The 12,948-nt window shown below is 36.6% G+C and overlaps 2 protein-coding genes across 5 annotated transcripts in view; both read right to left on the bottom strand.

Moving 5' to 3' along the window:
- The window catches only part of LOC141376079 (uncharacterized), a 188,459-nt gene extending 178,869 nt beyond the window's left edge, over window positions 1-9,590 (bottom strand). Inside the window, exon 1 of the mRNA XM_073912512.1 lies at window positions 9,076-9,590. The gene's annotated coding sequence lies outside the window, so the exon portion shown is untranslated. The remainder of the gene's footprint in view (window positions 1-9,075) is intronic.
- Window positions 1-12,948, bottom strand: part of igf2bp2a (insulin-like growth factor 2 mRNA binding protein 2a) — a 105,536-nt gene that overhangs the window by 83,986 nt on the left and 8,602 nt on the right.

Consider the following 12,948-nt stretch of genomic DNA (forward strand, 5'->3'; position numbering starts at 1 on the left):
TTCACATGCCAGCGCTTCTGTTAGCTGCATGAAGATAAAGAAAACAAAAAAAATAAGTAGGCAACAGTTCAGAGAGCACATTTTGTTGCCTATGGTTACTTTATTTTATACCGTTTTGTTTTTATTGTATGCCTATATGACCTATTTGACCTGTATGTCCCAGTTATTATGACTGAGATGAAATATCTCAGTTAGAATTAAATAAAATTCAACACAGGCTCACTGCAAATTTGTACTCCTGTTTAGATTTATGGAAAGTGCTAATTATGCAGCCAGAGGTAAATCTGGTTGCATTTAGTCTTTAAAATGAACACTATGGGGTGTTATGACGCAGCCAATGGCTTCTGTTTAGCACAACCAGCTAATGGACTTAGGACATGGAGCTGAATGGGATGAAAGTCCAGTGAAGAACAGTTCCAAAAACCAGGTAAATCAAAAGTAAAAAAAGTAAATAAACAAACAGACTGAAAGTGTGGTGAAGTCATGCCACTTCTTTTGAAAACACTATTGGTTGGGTTTAGGGTTAGTCAATCATTTAAACAGTCAGTAAATAGCAACCTGGCCTGGTCGGCTTTAGTGTATATTGTGCCCTCTGGTGGATTTATTTGAGAAGAGAACACACAAGAGAAATTTGAAATCATGAAAAAGTACACAGCGGGATGCAAGCAGATGTACCTCCCAAGCCCGGATTGGCCAATCGTGAGAACCGGGAGAGTTCCCTGTGGGCCGGTCCATTTTTTGCCTGCGAGGGCCGGTGTTTCTAGCTGCTTGCACTCTCAGCAGTCGCACTTTTTTTTAAATTTATTTATTTATTTGACCATAGCCTCACTCTTTTTATTCATTATTTTGCCGCAGCTCCGCTCTTCTTATTTATTGACTCGCAGCCCCATGAGCAAAATGCAGCCTGCAGGGTAATGATGATGTAACTATCATTCCGGCCACACAAGCATAACAGCGCTATTGTGGTCCAGTGGTCAGCACGTTGCGTTACGATGTTGATGATCCGTGTTGATCCTCACCCGAGTAATTTTATTTTTTTTTATTGTTAAGACATATAAAACTGTAAGGTTGTTAAACATTAGAAGTTCTAAAGCAGCTGTTTTCTTGAAAAAGAGGTGATAAGGTAATTTCCTATTCAGTTTTTAATTACACTATTTTAACATAGTCAATCGTGAACTAAGGTGGGCCGGTCTAATGCTTGAAACTCCAGGGCTGAAAAGGAGTCCCACTCCGTCCCTGGTACCTCCAGTTGCGCATTTTGCTTTCCCCAGAAATGTAGACCTGGGTACACAGCTGTAATTAGTCTAGGTTGATAACTTTTAGCTAAATGAAAGGTTTTATTTTAAATAATCACTTAAAACTGGTCTTGGCTTAAATATGTATTTTATAATAAACTTTTAACTGTAGTTGTAGGCTTTTTTAACTTTACAGTAACTACTTATTTTCAGTAATACATGTTCTGATATCTTAAGTGTGATCTATGATCTCTCTCTTTCTCTCTAGAAAAATTTTTATTCATGTGTTTTAAGTTAACCTAAAAAAATAACCGTTTCAACCATTTCAATGCTGTTCAACTTGTTAATAAAAATAATGTCTTGTTCAGTTACTAATAGTATGCTTCTTGTACTGAGAACAGTGGATTTTTCTTCTGAAATCTTTTCATGCGTTTTAGGTTTCCTCAGATCCCCTAAATGTTTGTGGCAAAAAATGTAAGAGCTAAAATGCAGTGAATTTTTTTTCATAACAGAGCTTGTGCAAGATAAGCTTTTGCAGTTAATATTACATATGCATATCTGCTTTATAACTGAATGGGGAATATGCACACAGACTTTTATTTCCAGCCAGCCAGCCTCTGCACTTCAGGTGAACTGCCTTTCCATGATAAAACTGCCACGTTTAAGATCTGATCTCTTTAAAAATCAGTGATATTCACTGCTTGATAAATATATGATATGTTTATTTTTCAATAGAGTTTCTGCACTTGCCTGCTGATCTTGACGGCCCTAGCAGTTAAACGTTTTACGCTTAAACAACTAAATGAATGCTTAAGCCTATTTAACTGAACGTATTGTAATTACATTACAACATCGATGCTGTGAAAGGAACCTTAATTGAAAATAGTCACATTAAGCTTTCACCGGAAGTTTATCATTGGCTGAAAAACACTAGCTGTGCATATACTTTATTTGAACAGCACTTAAAGCCCGATAAATGAAGAAAACTCCTCAAATGGAAAACATAATTTCATTACAACTGTAGAAAGAAATTAACTAATTGGATAACAAGGGGATGAACAAATTATGTTTAGATTTTTGTTCTAACAAAGAAATAATCTTTCAAAGTATTGAGAATGAATTAAATCTTATTAAAAAATACAAAAAGGCACCTTGTTTGATCATATTTTTAGAGCAATTAAACAGAAAACAGATTTTCTTGTGAGACAGACCTAATAAAACTTATTAATTTTATCAGATTAAAAAAAAAAAAAAATCAAGAAAAAAAAAAAAAGTATTTTGGAATGAAAACTAAGATTTTGAGAAATAAAAAGTTCAACAAACATCTTTTTTATTGAACGGTTAATTTTATAAAACCGATTACATAATTAGATTTGATCATTAAACTGAAATTTCCCAAAAACGCAAACTGCTTCTTGCTAACATGACAATTTCAAGGACTCCTTTCTTTGTGCCCGAGTCTGCATCGAACAAGCTAAATATTTATCAGTTTGAATAAGTTTCATTCAGTGTACTCATTGACCAGTATCCACAATGAAGGCTAAGGCGTTTCAGTCAGCAAGAGCGTGACAAAGACACACTGTCCAAAAAAAACGCTGTAGCTGAAAGACGTGGCTGACATGATTTTACCCATTGTGTCAAAACTACAGCCACAACAGACTGTTTATACCTAAAGCACAGAGAGAGTCTGTACACTTGACTTGCTAGTGTGGACATGTATGTATAGTGTAGCAGGTCGACTGTTGGACATCTCTAAAACACTGCCCTCTGCCAGCCACTTCTAGAGCCAATGCACACACACTCAGAAAGACCCATGAAAGGCCCATGATTATCCCACACCTTAAATCTAACAATTTGCGAATACTCAAAACATTTGTGTAAATCGATTACCTCAAAACATTTAAAGCAGCTAACTCAATTAATTTAAGATAGGATTAAGTTAGAAGAACGTTTGTGTATTTTTGTACTGAACAAATAAATGAACTCATGCAAGTTGCTTGCATAAACAGGTTAACTGAAAGCTTCATGATTAATTACTTGTTAATGATCAGAAATGAGTTTTCACTTATATTTGAGAGAAGCCAACTTCATTTAAAGAGCCCATATTATGGGTTTTTGAAAATTACCCTCCTTGTAGTGTGTAACACAGCTCTAAGTGAAGTAAAGTATCCAGCTAAGGCTTAAATCTGTAAGAATACAGTGTTTAAAACTGTTGATTCATCTATAAAAGAGTCGACTCATAGTGCTTCAAACGAGTCGCCTTGATACCGATTCATTAGGTGTTTCGCCATGACGTACGAACGAAACCAAGTTATTCACGTGCACGCGCAAACCCGGGAGATTTCAAACCTGAGGCCCCGCCCTCTGACGCAGAAACCCAGACACACACACACACACACACAAACACACACACACACAAACATGCCGGTGGATTGAAGTCACACTGCAGATGGATATATTGAGTCTCTACCCAAAGATGAAACCTCAGCATTATAACCAAGCAGCTGGAAACTACTGGAAACTTCTGGAAACTACATGCTACAAAGAATACTTCATCAGCGTTTGTTAAAGAAAGGATCAGTAAAGAGTAACTTACTGATGGATGTCAGGATGGATTTTTCTTCCTCCATTTCTCAAGTGTAAGTACGTGCGATTAAAGTTGCCTCGTTGACTCTAGCTTGCAAATGTATTTAGTTGTGATTTGTTACTTGTAACCGCGTGTACTGTATCAGGTTAACTGGCTATATTCTCTTATCGCGTGCAAAGTCACGTTAAAAACGCGACGCGTGCTGCTTTGTTAACGGAGCTCCGTGGACGAGGAGTAGTGTGTGTGTCTGTGTGTGCGTGTGCGCGCGCTGTCGTCCGGAGGTGTGTGTGTTTGTGTTTGTGTGTGTGTGTGTGTGTGTGTGTGTGTGTGTGCGCGCGCGCGCGTTGTCGTCCGGAGCAGGGTTAAGTGCGTGTGTGTGTGTGTGTCTGTGAAAAGAGCAGAGTGAGAAGCTAGGAGATCTCCTCAACTGTTTTTTGAGTTTTTGCTCAATAAAATAGTTAATCGTCTGAATTTTCAAGTCCATAGTCTGTATTTACATTGACCCACTGGCAGCTAAAATCCATGCCTACACTATCGAGCGTGTATGAACTGTGATTACTTTTATATTGCTGATTAGCTGTTTGGCATTTCACTCTCTGACTGAAGGCAGTCGACCAATCGTAACAGACTGTCATTGGTCCAATCAGCGCAGATTAGCTTCGCGCTAAGGAGGGGTTTGGGAACAAATGAATCACTGGACAATTCATACAGGAGTCGCTGGGATAATTAGGTAAAAATAAATGCAGATTATAAGACCATGAAAGTGTTTTTTGACCTTGCATGGATATTAAACTGTTGTTGGAGACCCTACAACCAAGATATGACCCTATTTTATGTATAATATGGGCTCTTTAACTATTTATAATGCCAGGTTTTACAATACAGCATCACTCATTAAAAATTCCAGCGTATATAGCAGTTACAGCAAATGTAAATCTAATTTGATACAGAAGATAAGGAAAATATCTTGCAAGTCCCAAGAAATATGTCTATTGTATGGCGGGGCTATATTGCAAAAAAACATCATAACATCATGATTCATATCATTCAGTATAATTATTAAATATTTTTATCAGATATTTTTATCAGATATTAAATTAATAATTATCAGATAATTATTAAATATTTTTAACAATACAGTTAGGAATATTATAATTTTTATATTTAATCAATTTCATTTACATTTTTTAATAGTCAAAAACAAAAATATTTAAACTCAATATCGGATCTCTTTATAATAAAATAAACAAAAGTGTTAAAGAGACTCTTAAATTTGTTAAATAAAATGTTGCAAAGTGTGTGAAATGGTAAAGACAGATATGTAAGGTGTCAATAATAAGTATAAAGTAAACATCAAACTCTGTAAACAAAACTAATTAAGATAATTAAATCTAAGCTTTCAAGTAAAGGAACCAGTCATCATTATTCAAATACATATTGCAACATTACAAATTGTGAGGTTGGATGACTATATTATCCCCTATGCTAAAAATCTTTCAGATGGGGAACTAGTGGCTGGGATGCACAAGAAAAGAAACCAAAAAGCCACTCTGGCAACATCCTACATCTTTTTTTGTATTTTTTTTTATTATCTCCTGAATGCTGCTATTTGCACTCATTTTACCGTGTGTTGTTATTCTGACCTGAAGTGACAAGCGCAAGTGCCTGGTTTCCTTCACCATTTTCAACGCTTTGCGCTCGTGCTCTCCTGGCATCTCTCATAAATAGGTGAACATCAATCGTTTTCTCAGAGGATAACAAACAGACAAATACTTGCTTGACAATCCTGTTCAGTCAATAAATACCGATTTTTATCACCTAGATTTTATTTCACCTGAATTTTATCACCTAGCCCTAATCCATAGCTTATCAGTCATTAAGCGTTTTTCATTTATTTATGCTTTCAACTTGCATTATTCTAATTAATCTCTGCTCCTACAACAGTAAATGTGAAAAAATGTAGTTTAACAAAGTGCCTTTTTTTACATTTTTACTAGTTTGAAGTAGAGCTGCACAATTAATCATAAAAAGATCACGATCTTGATTTGACTCCCTAGACGATCTTAATCCAGCATTTCTACTATTCTGTCAATCATATTTTCAAGTTCAGGAGAGAAGCAATGGTGGCCGCACAAGTCTTTATATTGTTTTACATACATTGTTCAGCAACGGGGACACCTCCAAATGATGTTGAATGAGTCACATGCTGTATTTATAAGATATAATTCACCTCAAAAATGTAATTTCTGTCTTTATGTAATGTATTTGCGACTGCAAAATCTCAAGTGACGTGAGCTGACCGTCAGCTCTTACCACAGAGAGGGCGCGCGCGCACGCACGCCTCTAAATGAACTAATGAAGTCAACTTTAGTGAACAGAACCTGCTGCATTGACTGTGAATAACAGGTAATCAAGTTTTAAATAACATTCAGTTTGTGGCACAGAGTGAAGTGCACACAGTATTGCCGATGTAGCTGACTGATTCCAGCCCAAAAAGTATCCAAAACCCGCCAAAATGCAAAAACCCACCCAGTCTTCTGTATTCACGAAAATCACACCAGTGACAGATTTTAAACAGAAAATGACAGATTGTAAGCATGTGTCTCAAACACAATAATTCAAAATCAAAATTATCATCAGCATTAATGAGCAGGACAAATCAAAAGTCTGTTTAAGTCCACCATTCCAAGTCTATACAAAATTTAGCAACTTAACCAACAGTACAGCTACACAAAGCCTATTGCTGTTTTACCACGATTGAGAATAACAATAATAATAGCCCACTCATATTAACCTTTATTTTATATCTACGATATAAAATATATACGATCTCGCGATTCTCATTTTAGCCAGAATCGTGTTGTTCTAGTTTGAATAAATTTATTATCTTTCATGTTTGTATTTGTCGAAATAATAAGTGTGCATTCAGTGTTTAAAGACTGGCTAGCACGTTCGCCTCACAGCAAGAAGGTCGCTGGTTTGAGACTCAGCTGGGTCAGTTGGCATTTCTGTGTGGAGTTTTCATCTGGAGCTCCAGTTTCCCCCACAAGTCCAAAGACATGCGGTATAGGTGAATTGGATTAACTAAATTGGCTGTAGTGTATGAGTGTGTGTGTGTGTGAATGCAAGTGTGTATGGGTGTTTTCTAGCAATGGCTTTTGACTAATTTGTAAGTTTAGTGGCAAGCACCCATGTAATAAGCAGGATAAAGTGCATCCAAGTGGTTGTTTTTGCAGAATAAAGATCATTAGTTTTGCCAATAAGCCGGTCAGGCTTTATTTTGCTATAACTGCCTGGAAGTATCCCTTACATAACTTATTATTAAACCATACAGATTTAATAAATACATTTAAATAAATTTCCTCAATGCAATAGGCCAATTTGTTTTTGTTACTGGTTTGAGCCTCCGCTTGGTCAGTTATTATTTCTTTGTGAAGTTTGCATGTTCTCCCCGTGTTTGCGTGGGTTTCCTCCGGGTGCTTTGGTTTCCCCCCACAGTCCAAAGACATGCGGTATAGATGAATTAAATAGACTAAATTGACCGTAATGTATAAGTGTGTGTAAATAAGTGAGTGTGTGTGTGGGTGTCTCCCGGTACTGGGTTGCAGCTGGAAGGGCTGCATAAAACCTATGCCGGAATAGTTTGTAGTTCCGCTGTTGCGACCTCTGAAATAGAGACTAAGCTGAAGGAAAATCAATGAATGAAGGTATTTTACACCCTTTTTCATCTATTATAAACTTTGTAATTTTTTTTCCCAAACAGTAATTTATTTTAATTATGTATAAAAATGACATTACCATTTATATTAATACATCTTGACTTTCTGCTAAATCTAAGAAGTCTCACCACTAGCCATTAAAACAAAAACTCAACTACCATCAAATAAAGAAAACATCTCACTGACACGCCAAATCAATAATTCAAATTCCATCAAAACTCATGAATTATGTTCTCAAGGCCTGTGAATTCTCTCTGGTCCTGCCTCTTCATTCATAGCTAATCAAAATAGTAAAACAATGCTCATAGTTGTGTTCTGGATCTGGTGGGAGTCGCTTTCTGAGGACGTCTTGTTGATGCCTTCTCAATCATACATATGGAGAGGCAAAATGTAAATGGCTGTTGCACGAGTGGAATTCATGAATAAACATCTGAATGACAAAGTTTCACAGATGCGTAGGGGAAGATCCACAGACACCAGAGATACTGTGCTCTAAATGCCAAATGCAGAGATGCGGGAAACAATTTATGTCAGACATTTTGACTCAATATGGATCAATTGAATAATGAATGAATGAATGAATGAATGAATGAATGAATGAATGAATGAATGAATGAATGAATGAAATAATTAATTAATTAATCAATGAACCAATGATGCAATTGTGTCTAACAAATAAACAAGAATGCACAACGTTTGTGGTGTTTTTAGAATCTTTTAAATTTTTGACCAAATATCAACAAAAGTCTGGTTTGACTTGATGAAATTATGACAACATATTTCTAAATCATGGCTGATTCTACAATTGCAGAAACAAACCTTAAAAACACACATTTTTCAAAAACAAAAATTAATGAAACAGTTTTGAATATTACAAATCATATCATATCTCGATAAATGCTTGTGTATTTAGAGACTTTTTGTCTTGAAAATATTAACTTAGGGTGCTCTCACACCTAGACTTTTTTTTCGGTGGGAAGCCTTCACAAACTGAGGAGCAATCACAAACTGAGGAGCGGGAAAGGGGGCGGGTGGAGCGACAACGCGGGGAAGCCTTCACAAACTGAGGAGCGATCACAAACCGAAAGCGGCGAGAGCGTCAAAGTAGCCAGAAGTCATTCATTTTCAATGAGAACCGGCGGCGAGGCGCAGCGCGGCGTGTCTTCTCCTGTGTGGGAGTCGAGGAGAGTTGAAATCAAGTCAACTTTATGGCATGAGCTATGACGTGGTTCGGAGGCAAGCAATCAGAATGAAGTAGTCCACCGCTTGAGAGGAGTTCAGAGAATACAGACCTGTGAACTTTGGTTCCGACCACAGTTGTTCCCAAGAGTTTGATTATTGCGGTTGCCGGATTTTCAATTATTGAAAATCACGACGACGTGGGGCCCCCCCCGCGGTGCGTGCCCTACGCCACTGGTCTGATATCACCTAAATGAGGTGGACTCGGCTCAATTGAAACGAACTCTGGAGATTGTAGTGAGAAAGCAATACGATCCGAGCCTGGCTATATTACAGTGTATTATATGTAATTGGCATATATACGGCTATATGAAGAAAGAATTATGAGTAGAGCAGAATGTCATTCTTACCAATAAATGTTCGTTTCATGTCAAATACGAAAGTAAAAGCATGCTGAGCTGAACTATTAAAGAGAGCTGTTTATCCATCAGGAAAATTGACCGAACAGCAGTCTTGGTTTATCTGTTATTTCTCTCTATAATGTAAAGCCTATAATGCATAAGCCAACTGCTATGTATGATAAATTCTTACTTTTAATTTATATTTGGTGATGTTTGTGGGTGTCACTATTCAAAATTAAAGCGCAGCTTTCCGCTTATAATGTCTTATTGCTCATCTACATAAATTAAAATAAGGAAGCATGACAGCTGCTCTAATGAAAATAAACTGTGAAACTGACCAACGTGAAGAGAGTTTACTTGCACGTGTCTTGTTTTGGTCAGTTTAGAAACTTTGCTAGGTGAAAGCGAACCGCACCAAGAACAAAGAGCAACATTGTAACAATTTTAATCCGTTTCGGATGAAACAAATATATATATATATATATATATATATATATATATATATATATATATATACACATATATACACATATATATACACACACACATACATATACATATACATACATATATTTGATTATTTATTTATTTTTCCCAAATGATGTTTAACAGAGCAAGGAAATTTCACAGTGTGTCTTATATTTTTTTCTTCTGGAGAAAGTCTCATTTGTTTTATTTCGGCTTGAATAAAAGCAGTTATTAATTTTTTAAACACCATTTTAATGACTAAATTATTGAGAGGGTGCTCGCTGCATGCAGAGCCATTTGAGGAGAGGTGAGCTCCAGAGAGGGGGAGCATGAGCTGTCGCTCCTCCTCCTGTAAGCTGTTTTAATGCGTACACCAACCCCACCCCTAACCCTACCCCCAGTGACATCACTCGTAGAAGAAGTGCAAAAAAGGTGGAGCACAAGCTTAAGCTCCCCCTCTCTGGAGCTCACCTCTCCTCAAATGGCTCTGCAGCGAGCACCACTTGAAATTATTAGCCCTGTTAAACTGTATTTTTTCCGATAGTCTACAGAACAAACCGTCATTGTACAATAACTTGCCTAATTACCCTTACCTGCTTAGTTAACCTTATTAGCCTAGTTAAGCCTTTAAATGTCACTTTAAGCTGTATAGAAGTCACTTGAAAAATATCTAGTCTAATATTATTTACTGTCATCATGGCGAAGATAAAATAAATCAGTTATTAGAAATGAGTTATTCAAACTATTGTGTTCAGAAATGTGTTGAAAAAATCTTCTCTCCGTTAAACAGAAATTGGGGGAAAAAATAAACAGGGGAGCTAATAATTCTGACTTCCACTGTAGTTATATAGTTTTATCATAAAAGTATAAAGCCAAATAGATACAAACACTGCAAAGTAATCAGTCATCAAACAGTGAGGGGAAAAATACAAACAACAACTTGCTTAATGCTTAACATGGAATAGTGACTCATCTTATTATTCTCTCTAAGAGAGAATGTGCACCAGCAGTTTTACTTTCACTTTCTGAATGAATAACTGACTGGCTATAGACTCAGGAGAGTGTACCACTAAACATCAGACTAAACCAGGGGTCAGCAACCCGCGGCTCTAGAGCCGCATGCGGCTCTTTAGCGCTACCCTTGTGGCTCCCTGAAGTTTTTTCAAAAATGTTCAAAAAGATGGGGAAGGTTAGTATATATTTTTGTTTTAATATGATATCTATAGGAGGACAAACATTTTTAACGTTTTCAAATGCTGTAAAAGTGTGTAGAATTAATATTTAATTTCAACATTTCTGTCAACGAAGATTTGCGTCATAACCTGCGACACAGGTTTCTATCAGCAGGGCGGGATGCCGGGCAGGTGGCTGTTGTAAACAAACCGGGAGATAATAAAGCATGGAAAACCGTTCAGAGATGGTGACTACATGAAGGAGTCATTCATCAACATATTAGAACACCTATTTGCAGACTTCAAAAACAAAACCAAGATAATACAAAAAATTAAAGATATACCTCTCTCCGCTAAGACAGTGAAGGAAAGGGCTATTAAAATGGCAGGTAACATCACCGATCAGCAAACCAAGGACATTTATTCAGTGCCAGCATACTCAATTGCCTGTGATGTGAGCGATATTCAATGCGCTTTTATGCAGGTATGTGAACTCTGATGGGCCGCAAGAAGAAATTATCAAATTAATATCACTGAAAGACCAGAGGCTGTGCTGAAGTGTTTAAATGACAACGAAATCAACACCAACCACCTGATTTCAGTGGCTATTTAATCATGAAGGCTCATTATCTATTTGTAGCCAACTTAGTCATTTTTATAGTAGGCTAATATAGCTACTATAGATACATACAGCATGTGTTTGGCTTATATAAGGCTTTACATTTTTTGCGGCTCCAAACATATTTGTTTTTTGGGTTTTTTTGGTCCAATATGGCTCTTTCAACATTTTGGGTTGCCGACCCCTGGACTAAACTAAGAATCAATAATAAGTAATTGTTTTTCAAATGTTAATACGCTGTGATGCAGATGCTTTTAATTCTTAAAAATCAAAAGGTAAGATAACATCGTTCCTTTCAAGTATTTCATAGATTTAATGTCAGGAACGTTGTATCCCCATGACAATTTCTAGAGTTTATGCCAATAGAAATATACACTAATAAGAAAATTTGGGTTGTGCAGAAAATGATATTGTGTATGGACAATGTAACTGATGAATTTAACAAGACTAAAATATCTGGCTTGTTGTCTAACTAATCTATTGTGTTAATCTATTGTGTTATTATCCCTGTGAAATGATTGGTAGATTGTAATTCAGAAATTAAAAACATAGTTATTACATTAATGTATGTAAATAAAAAAATACTATTTGGCCATTTCATATTTACATCTGTTGTATTTTTTCTAACGCAATTAACAGTCCAACAGTTCTTTGAAAAGAAATAACAATTGCAGATTGATTGGGATGACTAATAAACTAATAAACAATCTACAAGCATAGATAAATACAAACAAGAAACAGATATTCTAAGCAGTCTAACAGTAATCAGGTAAAGTAAATGAATAATCAAATGTAAAATAATACTGCATAGTCTTCATTGTATAAATAATTCAATCATTATTAAAGTTACAAATGGTTCAATTTCTATGCCTGAATGCTTTTAAAAAACCTCATCAAAAACCACACTATTGCTACCACACTATTGACTATTGCGAATAATCACATTGCGATATTGATGCTGAAAATACAATACTTTGTCCAGCCCTAGTGAAAAAAACAAACCACATACCTAACAACTTCACAAAACACGTCCTCTGAGCAACAAAATATTCCTTTGCGCCACATACAGTATAATACAGGGATCTTTTCATCCATCTTTAACCTCTCAGCCCAAAAGAAACGCTCCTATTCGGTTGCCATCGTAACCATAGGATTATTGGGCTGGAGTCACTGTTGGGTATAGACTGTGTTCTGCCAGAACAGCTGGAGCTCTGATAATATTTGCAAACACCGCTGGGCAAGGGGAAAAAAACGGGCTTTAAGGCGATGGCGAACTCTCTTGTGAATGCTGAACGACGTGCCCTTCATGCAGCCTCTATGAAATATTCACAGCTCCTTCTATATTACACATATTACTTATGACAGTTGCACAGAATGACAAGATAAATGCCATGGAATTCCACTGACTGGCATCTTCAGCAGAACGACGAGTAAAAACACACCCGTCAATGGTTTGCATGGGAAGAAGTGGTGGACAGGTGGTACTGACCAAGCCTGACACCGATTCGCCAGCGCTAGAGGCTAACAACTGCACACACACACACACGCACAGAGCGAAGCAGTCAGAG

Source organism: Danio rerio, chromosome 9 (genome assembly GCF_049306965.1).
Source record: "Danio rerio strain Tuebingen ecotype United States chromosome 9, GRCz12tu, whole genome shotgun sequence".
NCBI lineage: Eukaryota > Metazoa > Chordata > Actinopteri > Cypriniformes > Danionidae > Danio > Danio rerio.